The following is a 16208-nucleotide window of genomic DNA, read 5'->3' as shown; positions in this document are numbered from 1 at the left end:
ACAATTCTCCAATCTGAATGTACTCCCTCCACCACGACCCTCTGCCTTCTGCAGGCAAGCCAATTCTGAATCCACCTGGCCAAACTTCCCTGGATCCCATTCCTTCTGACTTTCTGAATAAGCCTACCATGTGGAACCTTGTCAAATGCCTTACTCAAATCCATATAGATCATATCCACTGCACTACCCTCATCTATATGCCTGATCACCTCCTCAAAGAACTCCATCAGGCTTGTTAAACACGATCTGCCCTTCACAAAGCCATGCTGACTGTCCCTGATCAGACCATGATTCTCTAAGTGCCCAGAGATCCTATCTCTAAGAATCTTTTCCAACAGCTTTCCCACCACAGACGTAAGGCTCACTAGTCTATAATTACCTGGACTATCCCTACTACGTTTTTGAACAAGGGGACAATATTCGCCTCCCTCCAATCCTTCAGTACCATTCTCGTGGACAACGAGGACATAAAGATTCTAGCCAGAGGCTCAGCAATCTCTTCCCTCGCCTCATGGAGCAGCCTTGGGAATATTCCGTCAGGCCCCGGGGACTTATTCGTCCTAATGTATTTTAACAACTCCAACACCTCCTCTCCCTTAATATCAACATGCTCCAGAACATCAACCTCACTCATATTGTCCTCACCATCATCAAGTTCCCTCTCATTGGTGAATACCGAAGAGAAGTATTCATTGAGGACCTCGCTCACTTCCACAGCCTCCAGGCACATCTTCCCACCTTTATCTCTAATCGGTCCTTCCTTCACTCCTGTCATCCTTTTTTTCTTCACATAATTGAAGAATGCCTTGGGGTTTTCCTTTACCCTACTCGCCAAGGCCTTCTCATGCCCCCTTCTTGCTCTTCTCAGCCCCTTCTTAAGCTCCTTTCATGCTTCCCTATATTCCTTAATAGACCCATCTGATCCTTGCTTCCTAAACCTCATGTATGCTGCCTTCTTTCACCTGACTAGATTTTCCACCTCACTTGTCACCCATGGTTCCTTCACCCTCCCATTCTTTATCTTCCTCACTGGGACAAATTTATCCCTAACATCCTGCAAGAGATCTCTAAACATCGACCACATGTCCATAGTACATTTCCCTGTAAAAACATCATCCCAATTCACACCCGCAAGTTCTAGCCTTATAGCCTCATAATTTGCCCTTCCCCAATTAAAAATTTTCCTGTCCTCTCTGATTCTATCCTTTTCTATGATAATGCTAAAGGCCAGGGAGCGGTGGTCACTGTCCCCCAGATGCTCACCCGTGACCTGACCTGGTTCATTATGACCCAGTTCAAATGATACAATATTCCTCCGCTGTGATATCACAGAAACACAGGACAGACCAAGACTGAAAAACTAACAAAAACCACATAATTATAACATATAGTTACAACAGTGCAACAATACCATAACTTAATGAAGAACAGGCCATGGCATAGTAAAAAAGTTCAAAGTTTCTCGAAAGTCCCACATCTCACGCAGACGGGAGAAGGAAGAAAACTCTCCCTGCCGTGCCCGACCACAGTCCGACTCTGAGTTGTCCGAAAATTTCGAGCTCTGATTTGCCCTCCGACACCAAGTACCAAGCACCCTCTCTGCCGAACGCTTCGACCTCAGCCTCGGTCGCCAGCAGCAGGCAAAGCCAGGGATTTTGGGGCCTTCCCTCCGGAGATTCTCGATCGCACAGTAGCAGCAGCAGCGAATCAGGCATTTCAGAAATTTCTCCAGATGTTCCTCCGTGCTTCTCACAAGATTTTTCCACAACAGTGTCCAAGTGTCAACTGAGTGATATTTTTTGTGATGATTGCACAAATTTCCTTCTGTGTGGAGTAGTCAAGGTACACGAACACCTTAGCCGTCGACATATAGAAATTAAAAAAAAAGACAAAGTTGCCGTGGACCAGGTTGGAGTCCCACTTGAGGTGTTGCCATGGGACTGGTTGGTGCCATAAATGAAGCACAGGAAATTTTGATGTGTGTTGCGAAAAAAAAGGAATTCCAAAATGCGTGAGCCTGTGTGTGTGCGTATATGTGCGCATGCCCTGAATGTGTGTGTATGAATGGTGGCGTGGAATTCCCCTGTCCCAGACATCTAAAAGACTCCAGTAGCATGCAGATTTGTACCAGGAAGTATTAAGTGTGTGGAAAGAACTAAGTAAGTGTCTGCAGGCTTGTTGTTAGAGAAAGGAAAATGTGAGAAGGCTGTAGAGTGGCCTGTGATTGTTCAGTGTAAATGTGAAATGCAATAATAGCTATAGATGAATCCTGTAAGAACCCAGAAAGTGTGCAAAGGCTAAAGAAAGAAAAGAGACAAAAAGAACAGGTAAAGGATAATAGTGTCTACGTTAGGGTTTGAAAAGAAACAATAAGCACCAGAGTCTGAGGATGAACTAGCTGCTGTACCCCTGCCATCTCCAGGCACAAGTCCACAACATGATGACTCCTGAATACTCATTGAGGGTGGCATCAGCCAGTGCCCTGCCACAGACAGTGGTCCTCAAGAACACCACGGGGATCAGGAGATGGAGGTGTACAGAGGGGATGGGCGAAACATTGATTTAAGTATACCTAGAACTTATCTCCAAGAAACTCTAAGAAAATGTTTCCCTTGAGCTCTAGATTGGCATAAAAACAGAATCAGACAGGAGATAATGATGTTAATGAATATGTAGAATTTGTGCATAAGTGTTTTCAAAAGTATCCAAATTAGCTCTAGAAGCAAGGACATAAATGTTATTGTAGATTAAAATTGCAACCTAGTTTAAAGGAAAAACATATAATGTTACTGATGTGAGAGGAGAGAGTTAAGTAAAGTTATGAGGGTTTTACAATATTGCCAAAAGTAATTACAACATCAAAGGAATAAAGCTGCCAAGGGGGAACAGGGACAATATTTAGAACATAGAACATAGAAATTTACAGTACATTACAGGCCCTTCAGCCCACAGTGTTGCACTTACCATGTAACCTAGTCTCGAGACTGCCTAGGTGAGGCTTCCCGGCTGCTGTACTATAACTCTGGGAAGGGCCTGTATTGTGCTGTAGGTTTTCTATGTTTCTATGATACATTTGACCCTGGTGAAACTGTCACAGAGTTTCAAAGACTCTGTGCAATTGAAATTCACTATAGGAGAAAGCGGAGGGAGTGTGGATGTTGCAGTAAGGCAAAGATAGCCTGGGGTATTTGGACCTTTAAAGTGAAACTGCTGTTGATGTGTCTATTTACAGAACAGATAGACTGCAGCAGTGCACACGCAAGCCAATCGAGTGAGGCCTCTCTGGTGAGGTGAGGCAGCATGCATGGAAATGAATGAGCTGTCGATGTTTCAGGCTGAGACCATTCTTCAGTACTGGAAAGGAAAGAGGAAGATGCCAGAATAAAAAGGTGGAGGGAGGGGAAGAATGTTAACTAGAAGGTGATAGGTTAAACCAGACAGGTGGGAAGGGTAAAGGGCTGGAGAGGAAGGAATCTGATAGGAGAAGAGAATGGGCCATAGGAGAAAAGGAAGGAGGAGGGGACCCAGGGGAAGGTGATAGGCAGGTGAGAAGATGTAAGAGGCCAGAGTGGGGAATAGAAGAAGAGGGGAGGGGGAGGGATTTTCTTTTACTGGAAGGAGAAATCGATAAGCCATCTGGAACAATATGGCGGTGAAGCCACGTTCACTAGGTGAATAGATGGTTGAAGAGTCAGAGGGCAGCAGAGATCACTGAGGAGGAGCAGTCCGAGAGGGTCTCAGTGAATTCCTTCTGAAGAGATTTAAACTTCTCCAGGGTAGGCCTCCCTCAGAGAGACTTTGCAATGGAGCAGCAAATCATAAACACGAGTAAGTTTGCAAAGACTAAGATTTGCTTTTGAGAACAATACACTATTAGCTTTTGGTGGATGGAGAGGAGGTGCCCAGTTTATGATGGGTCTCACCATTGTCGATGAGGTCACATCTGGAGCACCAGATATATTAGACAAACCCAACAGATTCACAGGTGAAGTGTTGCAATGAAGAATGAAATCACCATTACCTTCAGTTCCCACCAGGCAGGTTGTTGTTGTTGTTCGTCCTTCGTAGTCAAAGATGACCATGGCTTCAAACTCAAATGGGAGATTGGTGGCTGTGGGTCCAGAGGTGACTGATGAGGCCAATCCGGGCCCTGAAGGCTCACCTACATGTTGGACACAAGTGGGTGGGTGCTGTCGTGGCAGTGGATGCTGCTCGGGCCTTGCGCACAGCACGCTTTCGTTGCGCCTCGATGATGCGCCTGACTTCAGCTGCATGGGCTCCTGTGGTGAGCTTGCTGCGCCAAGCTGGACGGTCGAGGGCAAGCGTCTCCCACGTGTTGATGTCGACACCCAGGCCTTTGAGGGACTCTTTGAGGCGGTCTTTGTAACGTTTCTTCTGCCCCCCGACTGAGCGCTTGCCCTGACACAGTTCTCCGTACAGCGGCTGCTTAGCCAATCGGCTGTCTGGCATTCTGACCACATGTCCAGCCCACCTGGCTTGGGCTTTCAGCAGGAGAGTGTAGACGCTGCAGAGCCCAGCTCGTTCCAGGATTTCTGTGTCGGAGACTTTGTCCTGCCACCTGATGTAGAGGAGTCTGCGGAGACAGCTCAGGTGAAAATGGTTGAGCTGTTTGGCATGTCTGCTGTAGACAGTCCAGGTCTCGCTGGCGTAAAGGAGGGTGGTAAGGACCACTGCACAGTAGACCTTCAGCTTGGTGGTAAGGCTGAGTCCTCTCCGTTCCCAAACGTTCTCACGGAGTCTCCCAAAGGCGGCGCTGGCTTTGGCAATCCTGTTGTTGACCTCAGCGTCTATGCTCACTGTGTGAGAGAGTATGCTGCCCAGGTAGGTGAAGTTGTCGGCTGCCTGGAGGTTTTGGCCCTTTACCGTGATGCGCGGCTCCTGGTATGGCTTTCCTGGGGCAGGCTGGTACATAACTTCGGTCTTTTTGGTGCTGATAGTGAGACCGAAGTTGTCGCAGGCTTGTGAGAAGCAGTCCATTTCACACTGCATCTCCTGCTCTGTGCTGGCGTCGAGTGCGCAGTCATCAGCAAACAAGTCTCTGATGACAGTCTCTCGCATCCTTGTAACTACCTGCAGGCGCCTAAGGTTGAACAACCTGCCGTCAGTCCTGTACCTGACGTGGATTCCTTCTTCGTAGTTACGGAAGGCATCTGTCAGCATGGCAGAGAATACCATACTGAACAGAGTTGGGGCAAGAACGCAGCCTTGTTTGATGCCATTTGTCACTGGGAAGGCCTCCAACTCGTTGCTGTCATCCAGAACTTTCAGCATCATACCGTCATGGAACTGCCAGACGATTGTGATGAACTTGCTGGGGCAGCCAAACTTCTCCATGATCTTCCACAAGCCTTCTCTGCTGACCATATCGAAAGCCTTGGTTAGATCGACAAAGGTCACGAAGAGGTCGCTGTGTTGCTCCTGGCATTTTTCCTGGAGTTGGCGCGCAGCAAAAATCATCGTAGAAGCGCTTTATGTCGTGGCTGTCTGCATAGCCCTGGATTTCATCGTCCTTCCTGCTGAACCAGCTGTCCTGCATCTCGCGAAGTTTTTTCTGCACCTTTCTTCTTGCGTTGGTAAAGGCATCTTTCTTGGCTAGCGACATGGGGTCGTTCTGATGCGCTCTGTAATGTTGATGTTTCTCCGTTAGTAGTGCCTGTATTTCTTCATCATTCTCATCAAACCAGTCTTGGTTTCTTCGGGTTGCTGGTCCGAGATGTTCAAGGGCGGTAGTGTAGACAGCATCTCTGAAGGCCGTCCACTGTTCCTCAACGCTGGTCCCGTCTTCCTGTGGTGTGTCTGGCAGTCTGCCTTCAAGGTCATCGACGAGTTCTTCTGCAGCCCTGCTGCTTTTCAGCTTGGAGACATTCAACCTCTTTGCAGTCTTCTGCCCTTGGGGTCTTCTCATGGGCAGAATGCAAAGCCTGCACTTGGACACAATGAGGCGGTGGTCGGTCCAGCAGTCGGCACCACACATGGCTCTCGTCACTCTGACATCCATCCTGTCCCTCTTCCTGGTGATGATGTAGTCAATCAGATGCCAGTGCTTCGAGCGTGGGTGCATCCATGACGTCTTCTTACGGGTGGGTAGGCGGAACAGGGTGTTGGTGATGACAAGGTCGTGTGTGGCACATGTCTTGAGGAGCAGAAGGCCGTTGTTGTTACACTTGCCAGAACCGTGTCTTCCAATGATCCCTTCCCAGGTTTGGTAGTCTGTCCCTACTCTGGCATTGAGGTCCCTGAGAACGATGAGCTTCTCTAACTGTGGGATTGCTGAGATGAGGGCGTCGAGTTCTTCATAGAACTTGTCTTTAATGTCATCTGGGTTGGTCATGGTGGGAGCGTAGGCACTAATCAGCGTAGCACTCTTCTTGTTTGCAAGTGGGAGCTGAAGTGTCATCAGGCGGTCGTTGATGCTCTCTGGATGCTTGGTGAGTTTACGGGCGAGGTTAGAATTGATGGCAAATCCCACGCCTGCTTCTCGTCGTTCAGCGCTGCTGCGACCACTCCAGAAGAACGTGCATCCACCACTACGTTCTGTCAGCTGGCCCTTGTCTGCTAGGCGCGTTTCACTGAGAGCTGCTATGTCCACGTTGTAGCGAGCTAGCTCTTTTACAACCAGTGCAGTTCTTCTCTCTGGTCTGTCAGCCTTGATGTTATCTCGTAGAGTTCTCACGTTCCATGTGCCAAGGTTGAGCACCATCACTTTCTTCTTCACTGTTGTAGGTCGACCGCTATGAGGGATCCCCACCAGCCGCGGTAAGCTGGCCAGGGTGAGGTGAAGCAGACCATGTTTGAGGCACCTTTTCTAGCACCTTCCTCCATGGAGGTGAGCAGAGCGATCCTAAAGAGGGCTGCTCAGACACCCAGGGGGCTGCCAAACTCAACTACTGCTTCAGTCCAGTAGAGAGCGACCCTGTGCCCTGGGCCACCTGTGTGCAGGTTTGTGACTACAGCTTCCAGTGTATCCGTACCTGCTGCTTCGCCACTCCCCCATCGCCACAGGACTTTAGGCTGCGCGTTGGGTTTGAAGTCATGACTTGCACTTGACTTGGATTAAAGTGAGGGAGAGTTGCACAGGTCGTCAGCCTCACTCTCTCGTCCCAGCCTATCTGGACCCAGTGGCAAGACATAGTTGAGACAGCTGGAGATAGGTCAGGATGCAGTGGATGGCCAGCAGTGTTCTGTGTGTCTCACTGTGCCCTCTTAGCGCTCCATGACGCATTGCTGAGAATCACCTTTCTGCCCGTTGAACCAGTGATGGTTTCTTCCGCGCAGTCTGCCGAATCCAGGCGTCACACGCTAGGTAGACAAGCCCTGAGTGTTGTGGGTCTACGGCAGTTCTTGCGGCGTGCTCGCAAGCCTCCCTACCCATTGTTGGGCATCCTCATCCGCCTTTGCAGCCGTTGGGAGATGTCTCCTCTTCCGCCCGCTCTGCCGTTGGGATAATCACCTTGGTTACTGGTCTATGGAAGTGGGCTCGCAGCTTGCCGCCGAGCTGGTCGTACCAGGCGGCGGGGGCAGGCGGCGGCGGTCGCGACGAGTGGCAGGCCAGCTCCAGGCCTCAGGCCTCGCCCCCTCTGCCCGCCGCCGCCTCGCACCGGCTGCAGGCCGCCGACGGTGCGGTGGCGGCGGGGGGCCCGGGGCCGGGCCCCGGCCTCAGCCTCACCAAGAGGCGGCATCAGGGTACGCACCTGCTGGGGCGGCCCCGGCGATGGCGGCGGTGAAGGTCGCCCTCGGAGTCTGGGCGTTGAGCTCGGAAGTCCGGAACTCACTCTGGAAGCTGGGCCGCTGACGCCGTGAGCCACAAGATTAGATCCCAGCTAGAAGAAACAGGTGGAATGGCAGGATTTCTCTTGGTCACCTTAGAAGGACTACTTTTCCACACAGGACACCACCAGCTAATAAGATCTCCTGGTCTCTTTTTCGATAGAGAAAGATGAAATTCTTATTACTCCTTCATTGTAGACAATGCTGTGCATGTGTGGCTGCCAAGGGGCTATAAGCTGAAGAGAATGTGGGAAATGGAAAACCAGTAAGGGAGTTCCATCATAAGGAGACAAGAATAGGACCTGAACAGAGGCTTGACCAGGCAGGTAAAATCAGGTTATTTGTGGATATCTATGTGACATACCGCTGAAAACATTTGTTGCAAAATTTTTTTGGTTGATTCAGCGTGCACATCATATAATCATCAGTAGCATGGAATTCCACTGAGTTCCATGGAATGATGGATCATTGAATACATCACTGATTGTCTGAAATGAATGAGGCCAATTTCTAGGAAACAGGTGTTTGCTGCAATCAAGTGCATATAGGTTAGAACTACGGAAACACCTCACAAATGGCTATATTTTCAGAAAAATGATTACTGTGATTCAAACCTCTCTCTAAGTCTGGGAATAACTATATTAAAGTAAGTACCTCTGGCATCTCAGAAATAGAATCAGACTCAGGTTTATTATCACTGACATATGTCATGAAATTTGCTGTTTTATCATAAGATCATAAGATATAGGATCAGAATTAGGCCATTTGGCCCATCGAGTCTGCTCTGCCATTTCATCATGGCTGATCCATTTTCCCTCTCAGCCCCAATCTCCTGCCTTCTCCCTGTATCCCCTCATGGCCTGACCAATCAAGAATCTATCAATCTCTGCATTAAATATATATAAAGACATGACCCCCACAGCCGCATGTTGCACAGAATTCCCCAGATTCACCACTCTCTGGCTAAAGAAATTCCTCCTCATCTCCACTCGAAAAGGATGGCCCTCTACTCCGAGGCTGTGTCCTCTGGTCCGAGACTCTCCCACTATAGGAAACATTTTCTCCATATCCGCTTTGTCGAGGCCTTTGAACATTCGATAGGTTTCACTGAACTGAATGCTAATATCATATTTGCCTTCCTCACCACCAATTCAGCTTGCAAATTAATCTTTAAGGAACCTTGCACAAGGACTCCCAACTCCCTTTGTACCTCGGATTTTTGAATTTTCTCTCCATTTAGAAAATAATCTACCTGTTTATTTCTTCTATCAAACTGCATGACCAGACACTTATTGAATCAGATTCAGAATCAGGTTTATTATCACTGGCATGTGATGTGGCACTGTATTCTACCATTCTCCAAATCTGTACAAGTCTTTTTGTAGCCGCTCCACTTCCTCAAAACTACCTGCTCCTCCACCTATCTCTTCACATCGTCCACAAACTTTGCAACAAAGCCGCCAATTCCGTCATCTAAATCATTGACATATGACATACAAAGAAGCGGTCCCAACACAGACCCTTGTGGAACTGATGCACCATCAATAACTCCAAAAGACTGGAAGTAGAGTAAATACTGAAAGGCTTTTATTCGCAGTAAAATGTGACCTCCAGCATTGTAAGTGTCAGCCCCTGGACTGAGCAGAGGAGTCATGGCCCAATCACCTTTATTCAGGGATCTGTGGGAGGAGCCACAGGGGCAGTCAGCAGAGGGGCATGTCCAGACAGGTAACCCAGTTGCAATATATAAATATGGTTTACCACAGGAACACAACTAGTCACTGACAGGCTCCCTTTTTTCCCATTCTTTGCTTGTTGCCAATCAGCCACTGCTTCATCCGGGCTAGTATCTTTCCTGTAATACCATGGGTCCTTAACTTGAGCAGACAGCCTTCTGCTGTGAGCCAGCAGCCTGTGCTCTGTAGATGTTTTTAAAAATCAAAACCGATTACTGCTTATACCTTACATTTCTGTCACTGGGAAGGAGGTACAGAAGCCTTACATCCCACACCACCAGTTCAAGAACAGCTATGACCCTTCAATCATCAGGCTCCTGAACCAACATGGATAACATCACTCACCCCGATGCTCAACTGATTCCATAACCAATGGACTCACTTTCAAGGACTCTACAACTTATGCTCTCACTATTATTTATTCACTTATTTATAGATGATTATTTGTTTTTTGTATTTGCAGTTTGTCTTCTTATGAACACTGGTTGCTTGTCAATCTTTGTGTGTAGTTTTTCAATTGATTCAATTGTATTCCTTTGTCCTACTGTGAATGCCTGCAAGAAAATAAATCTCAGGGTGGTGTATGGTGTCATATATGTACTTTGATAATAAATTTACTTTGATTTGATTTGACTTTGAAGTCACCTTAGGCTTATCAGCAGCCAGATTTTAAGCACCATTAAGAACAGTTTTTTTTTAAGACTGTTCGATTTTTATTTGTATTAATACTTATGGCTACAGTTCTAAGGCACCTCTGACATGGGGAAAGGTTCTTTACCAACTCCAGAAAATTTCTACAGATGCATTGTGAAGAGTATATCTAACTGGATGCATCACCATCTGGTATGGAGGGGCCACTGCACAAGATTGGAGGAAGCTGCAGACTTTTGAAATCTCAACCAGCTCTATCATGGGTACAAACCTCCCGACCATCAAGGGCACCTCATAAAGGTGGCACCAATTATTAAAGATCCCCACTACCCAAAATATGCCCTCTGCTCTTCACTGTATCAGAGAGGAGGATCGGGAGCCTGAAGGAACACGCTCAGTGGTTTAAGAACACCTTCTTCCCTTCCACCATCAGAATTATGAAGGGACAATGAACCCATGAACACCACTTTACTACGTCTGATTTACACAACTTACTTCAGTTTTAATGTACAGTATATTTCTTTATTTTAATTTGCTATATATTTTACGTATTGCCCTGCAATGGTGTTACAGATTAACAAGTTTCACAGCATATGCCAATGATAATAAACCTGGTTCTGATTCTGTTGTTACCTTCGCCCCTCATAATTTTATCGTCCTTTTTTAGATTTTTCCTTCAGATTCCGCTGCTCTGAAGAGAAACCCAGCTTGTCCAGTCTCTCCTCAGAACGGAAGTATTTTCCTGTTGAATCTCTTTTGCACCCTCTCCGGTGCAATGTAATCATCATCCTGAAACATTCAGTTGTTTCACGGTCCACTTATGTTACCCAGATTGCTGAGAGTTTCAAATATTTTCTATTTTTTAATTTTTTTTTGGTGCCTGTGTGTGCATGCACCTGTGCATGTGGGTGCATGCGTCCCTGCATACGTGTGCGATGTTGGCGGGACAACGTCTTCTTTCATGCCTTTACAAGGCGCGGAGCAAGAGAGAGACTGTGTGGAGCGCCACTCATCGCACAGACATTTCGCAGTATTTTTCCCTTTATTTTACGCGGTCGAGTTGAGATCTTGACACTCAACCTGGCACGGATGGAAAGCGTACTCGGGAGTGGCCCCGACTGGACTTGAACCCAGGAACCTTCGTTCTGGAGTCCAGCGCTGATGTCATTGCGTCACCAGCCGGCCTGAATTTCAAATATTTTCTGACATTATCTGAACTTATCTGAGGACCTGAATGGCTACACCATGGTCATAACAGACTTTATTAAAACAGCTGCAGATGTGTGTGTCCCCACGAAATCGTTCAGGGGTTTTCCCAATCAGAAGCCCTGTATGAACAGTGAAATCTAGAATCTGCTGAGGGCCAGATCAGAGACATTCAAGTCTGGAGACCAAGAGTGCTACAAGAGGTGCAGGTATGATCTTCGGAAAGCCATCTCTCGGATGAATTGGAGGTTCTGGACTAGACTGGAATCAACGAAAGAATCTGAACCGCTGTGGCAGGTTTTGAACGCCATAAACTCCTACAAAGCTAAATCTTGCGACATAGGGGACCGCAGAGCTTCACTTCCAGATGAGCTCAATGCCTTCTATGCTCACTTTGATCACCAGAGCAGGAAGGAACCATCACACACTCCCATGTCCCCTGATGATCCTTTTGGTCTCAACATCTGAAGATGACTTGTGGGCTTCCTTTGAGAGAATGAATCCAATGAAAACATCTGGTCCGGATGGAGTACCTGGCTGACTACAGAGACCTGTGCTGACCAACTGGCTGGTGTATTCATGGATATCTTCAACCTCTTGGTCTGACAGTGTGGTACCCACTTTCTTCAAGCAGGCTTCAATCGTACTGGTGCCAAAGAAAAGAGTGGTAACCTGTCTAAACGACTGCCGCCTGGTGGCAGTTACAGCCACATTGATGAAGTGTTTTGAGAGATTGGTGTTGAAGCATATCAGCTCCCGTCTGTGTGGCAGCTTGGATCCATTCCAATTCACCTATCGAAGCAACAGGTCTACAGCAGATGCTATCTCGTTGGCTCTTCACACAACCCTGGAATATCCGGACAGCAAAGATGCATACATCAGGGTGTTCTTTATCGATTACAGCTCAGCATTTAACACCATCATCCCGTCAAAACTAATCAGTAAACTCCAAGGCCAGGGCCTCAATACCCCCTTGTGCAATTGGATCCTGGATTTCTTCACTCGTAGACCCCAGTCAGTTCAGATTTGCAAAACCATCCCCTCCACAATCTCCAACAGCACAGGGACACCACAGGGATGTGTGTTTAGCCCCCAGCTTTACTCGTTTTACACCTATGACTGTGTGGTTAAGCACAGCTCCAACACCATATACAAGTTTGCTGATGACATCACTATTGTCGGCGGTATCAAAGGGGGTGATGAATCAGTAGACAGGAGGAAGATTGAAAATTTGGCTGAGTGGTGGAATAACAACAACCTCTCACTCAATGTCAATAAGACCAAGGAACTGATTGTAGACTTCAGGAGAGGGAAACCAGGAGTCCATGAGCCAGTAATCATCGGATGATCGGAGGTGGAGAGGGTCACTATCATCTCAGAGGATCTGTCCTGGACTCATCATAGAAATATTATTGCAAAGAAAGCACGACAGCACCTGAACTTCCTCAGGAGTCTGCGGAGGTTTGGCATGTCATCAAAAACCTTGGCAAACTGTGTTGACTGGCTGCATTATGGCCTGGTTTGGGAACACCAATGCCTTTGAGCAGAAAATACTACAAAAGGTAGTGCCCAGTATATCACAGGTAAAACCCTCCCAACTATTGAGCACATCGACATGAAACATTGCCACCCAGCATCACCACCCAGGCCATGCTCTTTTCTCGCTGCTGCCATCAGGAAGAAGGTACAGGTGTCTCAGGACTCGCACCACCAGGTTCAAGAACAGTTACTACCCCTCAACCATCAGGCTCTTGAACAAAAGGGAATAACTACACTCATTTAAGGGCTCTGTTATACTGTTATTTCATGCTGATTATTTATTACTATTTATTTATATCTGCATTTGCAGAGTTTGTTTACATTTACGATTCCTGATGTTTACAGTTTAAGGTTAATGTTCTATAGTTTTGCTAAGTATACCTGCAGAAAAAAGAATCTCAGGGTTGTATTTGGTGACATGTATGTACTCTGATAATAAATTAACTTTGAACTTTGAACATCAGTTAGCTGTTCAAGATGTGTTTTTTCAGAATCATTTATTAATGAGCAACACATTTAATACTTGTTGGTGACTCCCAAATACCATAACTGAACAAAAGAAAGCTGTCCTGCAAAATTCTTTCCCAAAAGCTGAGATGAATGTGGGAACGGTATGTGCTTTCACCTTGACCCGACTATAATATCTGACTCGTTATATTTTGCAATACCACCCATTTTTTTTAAAAACATTTTCTGTCAAACCTTCCTCATTATCTTGTCAGTCGAGGACTGTGCTGTAAGGTGATGCAGCTGATGTTATCTACACCACAATATCACCGCTCAGTCCCCTAATTATGAACACCAATTAAGATACCACTCTCTGGACCTCATAATGTTGTATACCTCTGTCAGATCCCCCGTCATCCCCCTCCACACCACTCCCAGTCTAGTATCTCCTCATAACAGAACAACACATCCGAGGCAAACATGGAGTTATAGAACATAGAAACAGGTTCTTTGGCCCATCTTGTCCATGGTGGCCAAGATATCTACTTGCGCTACACCCATTTCCCCTACAGCATGGTGAGTCACCTCCTTGCACAACAGAACTCGCTTCAACTTCAGTTCTGTGGGCTCTGCGTTGGCTGAGTCCTCCGCTGAATCCACAGATGTTGGGCCGGCTGGTGGCGCAACGACATCGGCGCCGGACCCGGGAGCGGAGGTTCCTGGGTTCAAAACCAGTCAGGTCCGCTCCCGAGTACACTTTCCATCCATACCGGGTTGAGTGTCGAGACTGCAACTCGACCTCGTAAAATAAAGGGAAAAATACTGTGAAAATGTCTGTGTGAGGAGTGGTGCGCCATACAGTCACTCTCTCGCTCTGCGCCTTGTAAAAAGCCATGAAAAAGACATCATCACGGACGCACACACGCAGACGCGCACGCATGCACACGCAGGCACACATGCACGGACTCACACGCACGCAGGCACACGCCAAAAAAAGAGAATCCACAGATGTTGCCGAAGATGGGAAATTAAATGCTATTAAGGGCAAATGGGTGTAGTATAGTTGGAACATCCTTAAACTCTCTCTGGTGTTATTACTGGGCTTCTCCCTGTTCTAGAGATTTGGGATCCTCCATTCTTCCCCAGGGGCCACGCTGAATCTTGTAGGGACCACAAGTAAAAATGAAGTAACTGGGGGCCAGAAGAGTTTCTCTCGTAAACCACGATAAGTTCTCTGTGTTAATGAAATATTACTGAAATAAATAAATAAATAAACGTAATTTAATTGGAGCCCTGAGTGAAGTAAATGGGGAAATACACCTGACGTTGCAAATGAGGCAGCAAACCAGCTTAGCCTGTGTGTGCCTAGCCTTGCCTACTCCACAGCCACCTCTGGATCACAAGCTACAGATTGGGCAGAGCTGTCTGTGGCAGGGCCAATCAGCAAGGACGCAGCAGGATGCTGGTTCTGTTTACCTTCCACTGACTCGTGGGTGCTGTAGTACTTTAAAAAAACGTGGCACAAAGGCTGCAGTAACTGCAATGGAGTCATCTGCCAGGAACAGCTAAACTGCAGAGAGGTGAGAACCCCTGAAGTCTACATGACATCACCATCTTCCATTAAATCCCTGATACTTACCATGTTTTAAAAGGAAGAGTACATGTTCTTTATTACCACATATAATTTGCATATATAATAGCATTTAAAAGTATTTGCCCAAAAGTTTAACCATTTTTAAACAATACTGCCTTAAAAGCTAGTTTTATTTTTACATGAAGGACTTTTTCACGTTATATAATACTTACAATTCTTCAATGTTTACTGATTTTCTGTAGAGCCTACGCACACAATTGTATTATTGTATTGTGGCTGCTGTTGATATATATACAGTTATGTGCGAAAATCTTAGGCTAGGATGCCTAAGACTTTTGCACAGTTCTGTATTTGTCAACGTGGAGCGGAGTGTGAGTTTACCAATCTTGCTGGAGCAAAGGATGCTGCGAGTGGCGAGGGTGGAGCGCCATGGGAGGGCTGTGGGACAGGTTGATGCGGATGCAGACACACCCAGCCCTATGTCAGCAGGCAAAGTCAATTGATTCCAAACAATTGGTTTATTGATCAGGACAGAATGTATCTCTGGTGCTTCCTGCTCCCTCCCCTCTCCATTCCCCCTTTCCCCTTTTCCCCTTTTAAAATTCTTCTTTATATTTCTACATCAGATTACCCATGGCTTCTGCAGCAAAGAAGACATGTGGGCAATACTCCATGGAGTACCCTGCCCATGGTTTTATTCCATGACCCCCAGGACAAAAGGATGCTACTGTGTCTGATTTGTATAGCTACACTTCCAAATTAAAACTGAGCAAGCACTTGGAGACGGCACATAAGGACAGGAAGGATAAGGCACCAGATTACTTTAATAAGCAAAATGGCAATTTTCAATCAAGGCTGACAGTAAAGCAAATGTTTAAGTGAAAAAGGAGCTACGAAAGACAGAAGTTGTCTTGTATCTGATGAGATTTCAAACTCAATTGCAAACGCTATCAAGCCACACAAAATATATAGATGAATTATTCGATTCTGCCTGAAATTTCTGTTGTAGTTTCTATTGTTATGAATTAGAGTATAAATAAAAAATATTCAAGCCGTACCCTTGAGCAATTCATTCCAAGGCATATGATGAAATATCAGATGATGTGGATATACTGCTAGTTGCACGCTGCAAGTTAAAACATAAATATTGAATGTATATTAGAATAATTAGTATAGGTGACCAAAAAAATCATCAGCAAATATCAGAGACTTTGGAGGGTGGGGACCACAGAGGTAAATGAAAGTTA

This window comes from Mobula hypostoma, chromosome 18, assembly GCF_963921235.1.
Source record: "Mobula hypostoma chromosome 18, sMobHyp1.1, whole genome shotgun sequence".
Classification (NCBI taxonomy): Eukaryota; Metazoa; Chordata; class Chondrichthyes; order Myliobatiformes; family Myliobatidae; genus Mobula; species Mobula hypostoma.
The sequence above is the reverse complement of the archived record's forward strand: the minus strand, read 5'-3'. Positions refer to the sequence as shown.